Source organism: Pristiophorus japonicus, chromosome 23, assembly GCF_044704955.1.
Source record: "Pristiophorus japonicus isolate sPriJap1 chromosome 23, sPriJap1.hap1, whole genome shotgun sequence".
NCBI lineage: Eukaryota > Metazoa > Chordata > Chondrichthyes > Pristiophoridae > Pristiophorus > Pristiophorus japonicus.
In genome coordinates, this window is record NC_091999.1 from 63,755,686 (window position 1) to 63,765,148 (window position 9,463).

At 47.4% G+C, this 9,463-nt stretch overlaps 1 pseudogene; it reads right to left on the minus strand.

The window, feature by feature from the left end:
- Positions 1–8,559: 8,559 nt before the first annotated feature.
- Positions 8,560–9,207, minus strand: LOC139235391 (zinc finger protein 214-like; annotated as a pseudogene).
- Positions 9,208–9,463: the final 256 nt, after the last annotated feature.

The following is a 9,463-nucleotide window of genomic DNA, read 5'->3' on the forward strand; positions in this document are numbered from 1 at the left end:
GAGCTGGCAGGAAAGTGGAGCTGAGCCCAAGATCAATCAAGATAATCTTATTAAATGGTGGAGCAGTGTCGAGGGGCAAGCGGCCTACTCCTGCTCCTATTTCTTATATTATAGTCTACCCTGTTCTGTCCTTCCCCGGGAGTGTTTGATGGGACAATGTAGATGGAGCTTTACTTATCTAACCCGTGCTGTACCTGCCTCAGAATTTTTGTAGGGGTATAGTAGAGGGAGAGATTACTCTGTATTCATCCCGTGCTGTACCTGTCCTGGGAGTGTTTGATGGGACAATGTAGACGGAGCTTTATTCTGTATCTATCCCCGTGTTGCACCTGCCCTTGGAATGTCTGGTGGGACAGTATCAAGGGAGCTTTACTCAGTATCTAAGCAAGGCAAGTCTCTGATTCCTCAGATAAGGAGACCAAAGCTGTGCACAGTACTCCAAGTGTGGTCTCATCAAGGCCCTGTACAATTGTAGAGAGAGATTAGAGAGATAATTACACTGTATCTAATGCTGTACTTGCCCTTGGAATGTTTATTTGGACAGTGCAGAGGGAGCTTTAATTAATATCTAACCAATGCAGTATCTGCCCTGGGAATGTCCGATGGAACAGTATAGAGGGAGATTTAGTCTATATCTAATCCATGCTGTACTTGCCCTGGGATGATTGCGACAGGGTAGTGGGAGATGCACCCCGTGTCTAACCCATGCAGTAACTGCCCTGGGAGTGTTTAATGGGACAGTGTAGAGGGAGGTTTATCGTTTCTCTAACCCCGTGCTTTACCTGCCCTGGGAGTGTTTGATGGAACAGTGCAGAGCGAGCTTTACTCTGTATCTAACCCCGTGCTGTAACTGCCCTGGGAGGGTTTGATGGAACAGTATAGAGGGAGGTTTACTCTGTATCGAACCCCGTGCTGTACTTGCCCTGGTGCTGTTTGATGGAACAGTGTAGAGGGAGCTTTTCTCTGTATCTAACCCATGTTGTACCTGCCCTGGGAGTGTTTGGGATATTGTAGACTGAGATTTAATCTGTATTAACCCTAGTAGTGTTTGGGACAAGATGGAGTGAGATTTACTCTGTATCTAATCCGTGCATTACTGGTCGTCCTGACATCAGTCGCAGCAAAAATGCTAAAATCTACTATTAAGCACGTTGTAAGTACTAACAGGATTGGGCATAATAAGCACGGATTTATTTAGGGAAATTGTACTTGACAAATCTGTTCACATTTTTTGAGGTTGTAACTAGCAGGAAAAATAACGGCGAACCACTGGATGTGGTTTATTTAGATTTACAGAAGACATTCGATGAGGTGCCAGACAAGAGGTTATAAAACAAAATTAGGGCTCATGGGATTGAAGGTAATATACGAGCAAGGATTAAGGATTGGTTAACGGACAGAAAACAGAGAGTAGGAATAAACGGGTGATTTTCAGGTTGGCAGGCTGTAACTGGTGGGGTGCTGCAATGATCAGTGCTTGGGACCCAGCTATTCACAATCTATATCAATAATTTGAATGAGGAGACCACATGTAATAGATTGAAGTTTGCTGAGAATACAAAGCTAGTTGGGAATGTCAGTTGTGTGTAGGATGAAAAGAGATTTCAAAGTGATATATACAGGCTCAGTTAGTGGGCAAGAACATGAGAAATGGAATATGATGTGAAGAAATGTTAAGTTAGACACTGATAGTAAAAATAGAAAGGCAGAGTATTGTTTTTAAATGGAGAGAGATTGGGAAACATTGTGTTCAGAGGGACCTGGGTGTTCTTGTACACAAATCGCCAAAAGTTAATATGCAGCTGCAGCAAGCAATTAAGAAAGCAAATGGTATATTGGTCTTTATTAAAAAAAGATTTGAGTATTTACGTCTTACTGCAATTATACAAGGCCCTGGTGAGACCACACCAGGAGTAGTGTGTACTGTTTTCGTCTCCTTACCGAAGGAAAGATAAACTAGCTGTAGAGGGAATGCAATGAAGATTCACCAGACTGATTCCTGGGATGGGGGGATTGTCCTAAGAGATTGAGTAGACTCGGCCTATATTCTCCAGCGTTTAGAAGAATGAGAGGTGAGAGGCGACACCCACATTCCATGAACACATTTTTAAAAAGAGATGTGAGGTGTTTAAATTTGATGAAGGACGCCAGCCAAATTGTTAGAGACACTCCCTGTCCTTCAGTACATGTATTGAGGGGAGAAGCTGATGGGTTTATCTGATCATCTTTGGGTTAACAGTTGTATTCATCGAGCTGAGCACCTCGGGCCAGCATCAAACACTCTCCAGTCGGGCACAGCACGGGTTAGATACAGAGTGAACCCATCGGTCGCTCCCCGGCATAGATACTGAGGGACAGGGAGTGGCCGGGACACAGACATTTCTCACTCAATAAGGTATAAATTGATCCTGTACCTCTCCCCATTAATTCTGCGCTCCACGCAGTTCGAATGCTGCTCCTGTTTCCTTCCTGTAACAGCACTGCGACCAACCCAGCCCATAATGAGCAGGGCTCAGGGAGGGTGTTTGCTCGGCGCTGCAGTGATGTCATAAAGCAGGGCCATTCAGGCCAGCTGGTCGTCTCCTTGTACCTTTAAAGGTGGAGAGCTGGGACATCCTATCTCCATACACATCCCCCTGTTCATACTGTGAATCCCCGGGAAAGGCCCAAGGCCCAGAGTGTGGATCACAACCAAGGGGGAAAGAGGAGGAGAGAAGGGGAGGTAAATCAAGGAGTGAGGACTGAGGGCCACCAAGCTTCAGTTTCAGAGCCTGGAGACTTCAGGAGGGATCAGTGAGTTCTGTAGTTTCAGGATCCAGGGAAAGAACAAGGAGCAGATGGGGAGACTGGTGTGGATTCCAGCACAGTGAGGATGTAGGGGGAGGGATATTTTGTCGGGCCGTGTATTAGGGGTGTAGGAGGGACAAGAGTGGAAAGGCCAGAGAGCAATTACTGCAGCAGTGTCCATCAAAAGTGAGAGAGAGAAGGTGGGGGTAAGAGTGTGCTCTTGACAGGCCGGGAAACTGTTTGTTTGCTGTGAGCAGCTTTCCTTCTGTCACAAATAGCCTCCTGTAGCCCAGTGACACAAACAGCCCATTAAACGCCACCAATGTCCTTTGGTCGGGTGAGGTTTCCCTTTGTGAAACACGGCTGTTGTTAAAGCTTCTCATTCTGACTCGCTCACAGTGAGACAGTATCCACTGTCCCTTTTATTGCATGGGCTTCATCTTTGTCAGTATTGGTAACACGCCCGGGATCACTAAACACAAAACCCAGTCTGTTAATCACTTTATGCGACTGGACTGAGCGTGTGCCCCACAGCATCTCTCTCACCTTCAATGTGTGAATAGGGCATCACACCTGCAAAGCTCGTTTAAGTCTGTATCCACGGAGCAAATTTATTTGAGAAAAGCCTGTCGGCCGATGAGACACATTTCAGGTGCCAGTGTGCTGCTGGTTTGCCCGGCATTTTGCCTGTCATGGAAAATAACTGAACATTTCTCCCAGTGTAACCTTTGCTGTAATGAAATGTGTCTTTTAATAATCCACATGTCCTTGCTCATGTCTGCTGCAATTGTGCAGAAAGAGGATGTGTGAAGTGATGGTGTTTGTATGGAGATGTGAAACAAGGAAATGGAATCTGTGTGTGGCAGTGACACAGCCTTGTGGTCACAGGCAGAACATGCACCGATATCCTTGTGATTATGGTTTGAGCATGGTCAGTTCATGAATGCTCAAGCTAAGAGGTGCCAGGGATCGGGAGCAGCGGCAGTAAATAAAATCTAAACGTAAATTCTGATGTAGTTTATCTTCATTTATTCCTATTTTAATAGCTTTTGCTGAATATGTCCCATGCTAAGTGCCAGGATATTGGATCAGGCCCACCATAGAAAATGAGTTTGACACCTTGAGGTAGACAATGTCAACCAGATTCCCCCATCCACCAACCTAGCAACTTCTTTACAAACTCAAGCTAGTTTGTAAGATGTGACCATGTTTACCAGAATACATGTTCAATATCTGTAATGGCCCCCTCCCTTTCCCCATGATGGAAAACAACAGCTCTCAGGATCCCTTCAAGCACCTTCCCGGTGATCGAAGTCACGTTGATGGGCCTTCAGTTCCTGAGCTCTGACTTGTGGCCAATTTGAAAAATGGGAACTACATGTGCTACCTTCCAATCTCAGGGAACAACCCATGACTCTACTTGAGCTGTTGGAGATATGGGCAAATGGCTGACAGAGCACCCGTTCCATCTCTTTGAACAGCCTTGGGTGGATATCATCCGCACCTTACACGTCAAGATTAACCCGCACGGAGATTTTGCTGACAGTGAAGAGAGATGAGAAAGACCAAAGTGCCGTTTGCCCCTCTCAGTGTGACCCTGAAGGACTGTGTCCATGCTGAAGTTCTCCCCCATACGATATTCCCCCAGATTGTCCTCTCTGAGCTCCAGCCAGGTGATGCTAAACACACGGGTGGGAAAGACAAAAATCTACAGCAATGTGTTGAAAGCAACACGAATTTATTTGTGGATATCCCAAATATTAAACTCCAGTCCAGTTACAGGGGTTATTAAAATCAGCAGAAACAAACCCCAACTGTCAGAATGAACATAGTTCAGTCGGGATGTGATTAACAGCAGCAATAACAGCAGATACCAACCCCTGCAGTCACTTGTGAATTTGCTGGTGTCTCAGTAGGTGCAATGACTGAATGAATCCCTTCCCACACTCAGAGCAGGTGAATTGATTCTCCCCAGTGTGTATTCGCTCGTGCCTCAACAGATGGGTGAACCGAGTGAATCCCTTCCCACACTCAGAGCAGCTGAACGACCTCTTCCCGGTGTGAACTCGCCGCGATGTTTCCAGCTGCGACGGGTAGTTGAAACGTTTCCCACAGTACCCACATTTACACAATTTCTCCCCAGTGTGACTGCACTTGTGTATCTCCAGTTTGGATGATAGGCTGAAGCATTGCCCACACACAGAGCACGTGTACAGTTTCTCCCCGCTGTGAACAGTGCTTTTTGTATCCATGGTCAAAGGCTGATGATATTCTGTTCTCATGAATCAAGTGACTCCATCAGATCTGAATGTGCTGGTTGGTTTGAGCCTCCAGTCGACAAATCCTCCTCTTTTACTACCCTGCAAAGTGAATTTCAGGCAGGAAAAAGGGTGGGTGAGATAGAATCCTCAAAAACACAAAGGCATGTTGAGAAATTCAGCTTAATGAACTTGGTCATTTGTGGGGCCAGCACTAGAAATAGTAACCATGAAAGCTGCCAGTTTGTGATAAAACCCAACTGATTCATTAATGTCCTTCAGGGAAGGGAACCCACCTCCATTGACAGCACCACATGGGGAATTGTTGGTCACACTGTGCCCAGAATTACTGGGGGTGAAACCCAGCAGCTTTTCCTCCATCTCCACTCCAGCTCAAATTGATGCAACAAACAGATCCACACAGGAGGCCAGGTATCCAAAGCATCTTTCTAACATTTGCAGCATAGTTGAGAGGCGATCTACACTTAATTGCCACAGATTTGGAGATTTGAGAGTCTAGATTTTGCTTTGTACTGGAATCCAGGTCAGTGATTGGAGCATGGGCAGGACCATCGGAATGGCCCAGGTACAGCAGGCGATGCGGGAAGCAGCAGAGGAGTGGTGAGGTCCGGGTGGAGTAGCGGCGAGTGATCAGGGCTGAGAGATTGGGGCCCACAAGAGGTGAGAGTTTAGGGTAGAGAGATTGTGGCCTACGAGAGGCACGAATTCGGGGCCCAGAAGAGGCAAGGACCCAGGGACAGCATGGGCCAGACCACACTGTGATCTATGGGCAGTAGGAGTATGTGCACCAGGTCTGTGCAGCAGAGCTTGGTGTCCAGTCGTCTTGTTTAACACTTGCCACTGGACCAAGACCTCGCTCTGTCCAGCCCGTGTGGTGGCTGGTGTACAACGGACACACACATTAAAAGAATCCACGCATAGGCATCTCCCACCCTTCAATATGTAGTTCGGGACCTGGAATATCAGGTCTCATATTGAAACATCTGTGAACTCATCCCTTTTTGGTGTGGAAGTGGGTCATCCTCGATTCAAGGGACTGTCTAATACTATACTGTACAGGAGGACAGGGAGTGACTTCCGCATCCAGCACCCACCCTGATACAGAGCGGCTGGGAATTGCTGGGCCTGCTGTATAAATGCGACCAGTTGTTTTCATGGTTTGGGGGAGGCGTTGCCCCCGGTGTTTGCTGGTGCTGAGCCCAGCTCTCTGACTCGGGGCGGGGGAGGGGGCCACACTCGGTGCTGCCCGGGGCCTGAGAGCCGCACTCGGTGTTGCCTGGGGCCTGAGAGCCAAACTCGGTGTTGCCCGGGACCTGAGAGTCGCACTCGATGTTGACTGGGGCCTGAGAGCCACACTCGGTGTTGCCCTGCGCCGTGCTCACTCCGCTGTGTCCCTGGGAGCCTCTCCGCACAGGGTGGTGCTCTCTGGAACCAGCCCTTCCCAAGCGTTGCCTCCCTGCTGATGGAGATAGGTTGTATTCCCCCGGGCGGAGCACTCTGGGTACAATCATTCGCCATTGTCAGGGAGTGGTACAGCACAGAATGCCATGCGACCCATCGTGTCTGTGCCAGTTCTTTGGTGGAGGTGTTCAATCAGTCTCACTGCTCTGCGCTTTACTGATAGCTCGGTATATTTTTCCCAGCAAGTATTTATCCAATTACCTGTTAAAAGTTACTATTGAATCTGCTTCCACCACCCTTTCAGATAGTGCATTCTGGATCATAACAATTCGCTGGGTAACAAATGATCCCACATTTCACCTCTCGTTATTTTGCCAATCATCGGAAGTCTGACTCCTCTGGTTACCTTCCCTAATGTCGCTGGAAAGAATTTCCATATTTACTCTTTCTTCTAAATCATTCATAATTTTGTACATCTCTGTCAAAGCTCCTTTTACCCTTTCCTGCTCTCTGGCGAAAACTTCACCAGGCTCTCCACATCACGGAAGTCCCACATCCCTGGCACCGCTCCTTCTGCACCTTCTCTAAAAGCTTGGCATCATTCCCAAAGTTTGGAGCCCAAACTTGAATACAATTCTCCTGCTGAGGCCGAACCAGTTTTTTATAAAGGTTTGGCAAACTAAACATCAAATGCTGATATTTCTCTAACGGGGTTTAAAGGGCGACGTCCATCCAGTCAGTTGGATGTGTCAATGAGACTGCGATCTGAAATAAGCGCATTTGGAGTGGAGAGCTAGGGACATGCTGTGTGACTGGGCGCAACAGTCCTGCACTCCCCCCACATCACTTGTTTCCCATTTGGCATGAAAGGAACGTGTTAGTTGCAACAATTCATTTGATTTGATTTCAAATAGTTTAGTATAGAAATTAAATTATGTTTTTATGTTTTTTTTGCCCCAACTCAGGTTCAAGGCCTCAATTGTTCGCTTCGACTGTGTACATTCACAGGATTCCAAATCTGCGACTGTACATTGTAATTCCAACCCTGGGACTGTACATTGGGATTCTAACCCTGGGAATGTTTGTTGGCATTCTAACCCTGGGGGAGAGTACATGGGGGTGCTAACCCTGGCACTGTACATGGGGATTCTAACCATGGGACTGTACATGGGGATTCTAACCCTGGGACTAAACATGGGGATTCTAACCCTGGGACTGTACAGAGGGATTCTAACCCTGGGACTGTACATGGGGATTCTAACCCTGGGACTATACATGGGTATTCTAAACCTGGGAGACTATATGGGGATTCTAAACCTGGCACTGTAAATGGGGATCTAAAGCTGGCACTGTATATGGGGATTCTAAACCTGGCACTGTACATGGGGATTCTAAAACTGGCACTGTACACGGGGATTCTAACCATGGAACTGTATATCGTGTCCAGGCGTTCGGGCCCCCTTTGGAGACGACCAGGCCTCTACTTCCCCGCAGTACTCCAGGTGTGGTCTAGCCAGGGCTTTGTGCAGCTGCAGAAGGCTGGCATTGCCCATGGAATAGTATCAAGGGAGGTAGCTTAGTCGTGACTTTCATTTTAAACTTTAAATCAACTTGGGAAACTTATAAATAACTTGGGAAAACTTTTTTAAAACTCCAGAAGAAAAATTTTAAACTTCTGAAAAAACTTTTAACCAACGTGGAAGAACTTTCAAGAATTCTTTTCTTTAAAATTTTTATTTATTGAGGAATTGAATACTGTACCCCAATCTAACGAGAAAATAGTTCAGTGTGTTTTATTAGCATCATTTTCAGTCATTTGAAACCAGGTTACACACGATGATGCCTGGCAAGCAGGTGTGCCTCCGACCAGGTGACCTGGTCATCCGCCTCCCGTCTCCTGCCTCCCCCCAGAGGCGGGATTTCATCCCTCCATTTATGTATTTATTTGTCTATATCCCAAATATTAAACTCCAGTCCAGTTACAGGAGTTATCATCAGCAGAAACAAACCCCAATTGTCAGAATGAACATGGTTCAGTCAGGATGTGATTAACAGCAGATTCCAACCCCTGCAGTCAGTTGTGAACTCGCTGGTGTGCCAGCATGGTGGATGACCGAGTGAATCCCTTCCCACACTCAGAGCAGATGAACGGCCTCTCCCCAGTGTGAACTCGCTGGTGTCTCAGCAGGCTGGGTGACCGAAATAATCCCTTCCCACACTTGGCACAGGTGAATTGCCTCTCCCTAGTGTGAACGCCCTGGTGTGTCAGCAGGTGGGATGGCTGAGTGAATCCCTTCCCACACACGGAGCAGGTGAACGGCCATTCCCACGTGTGAACTCGCTGGTGAACTACAAGGTGGGATGATTGAGTGAATCCCTTCCCACACTCAGAGCAGGTGAATGGCCTCTCCCCAGTGTGAACTCGCTGGTGTGCCAGCAGGTCAGATGAACAAAAGAATCCCTTCCCACACTCAGAGCAGGTGAACAGCCTCTCCACAGTGTGAATTTGCTGGTGTGACTGCAGGTGGGATGACTAAGTGAATCCCTTCCCACACGTAGAGCAGGTGAACGGTCTCTCCCTCGTATGAACTCGCTGGTGCGTCAGCAGGTGGGATGACTGAGTGAATCTCTTCCCACACACGGAGCAGGTGAATGGCCTCTCCCCAGTGTGAATGCATCGATGAATTTCCAGTTCTGATGTTGACCTGAATCCCTTCCCACAGTCCCCACATTTCCACGGTTTCTCCATGGTGCGGGTATCCTTGTGACTCTCCATGGTTGGATGATCAGTTGAAGCCTCGCCCACACACACAACACGTTTACAGGTTCTCCGCGCTGTGAATGGTGCAATGTTTCTTCAGGCTGTGTAACTGATTAAAACTCTTTCCACAGGCAGTGCACTGGAACACTCACATGGGTGTGTGTGTCTTGCTGCCTTTCCAGTCACATTGATATTTGCAATATTGTCCCACAGTCAGGACAGACAAATATTTATT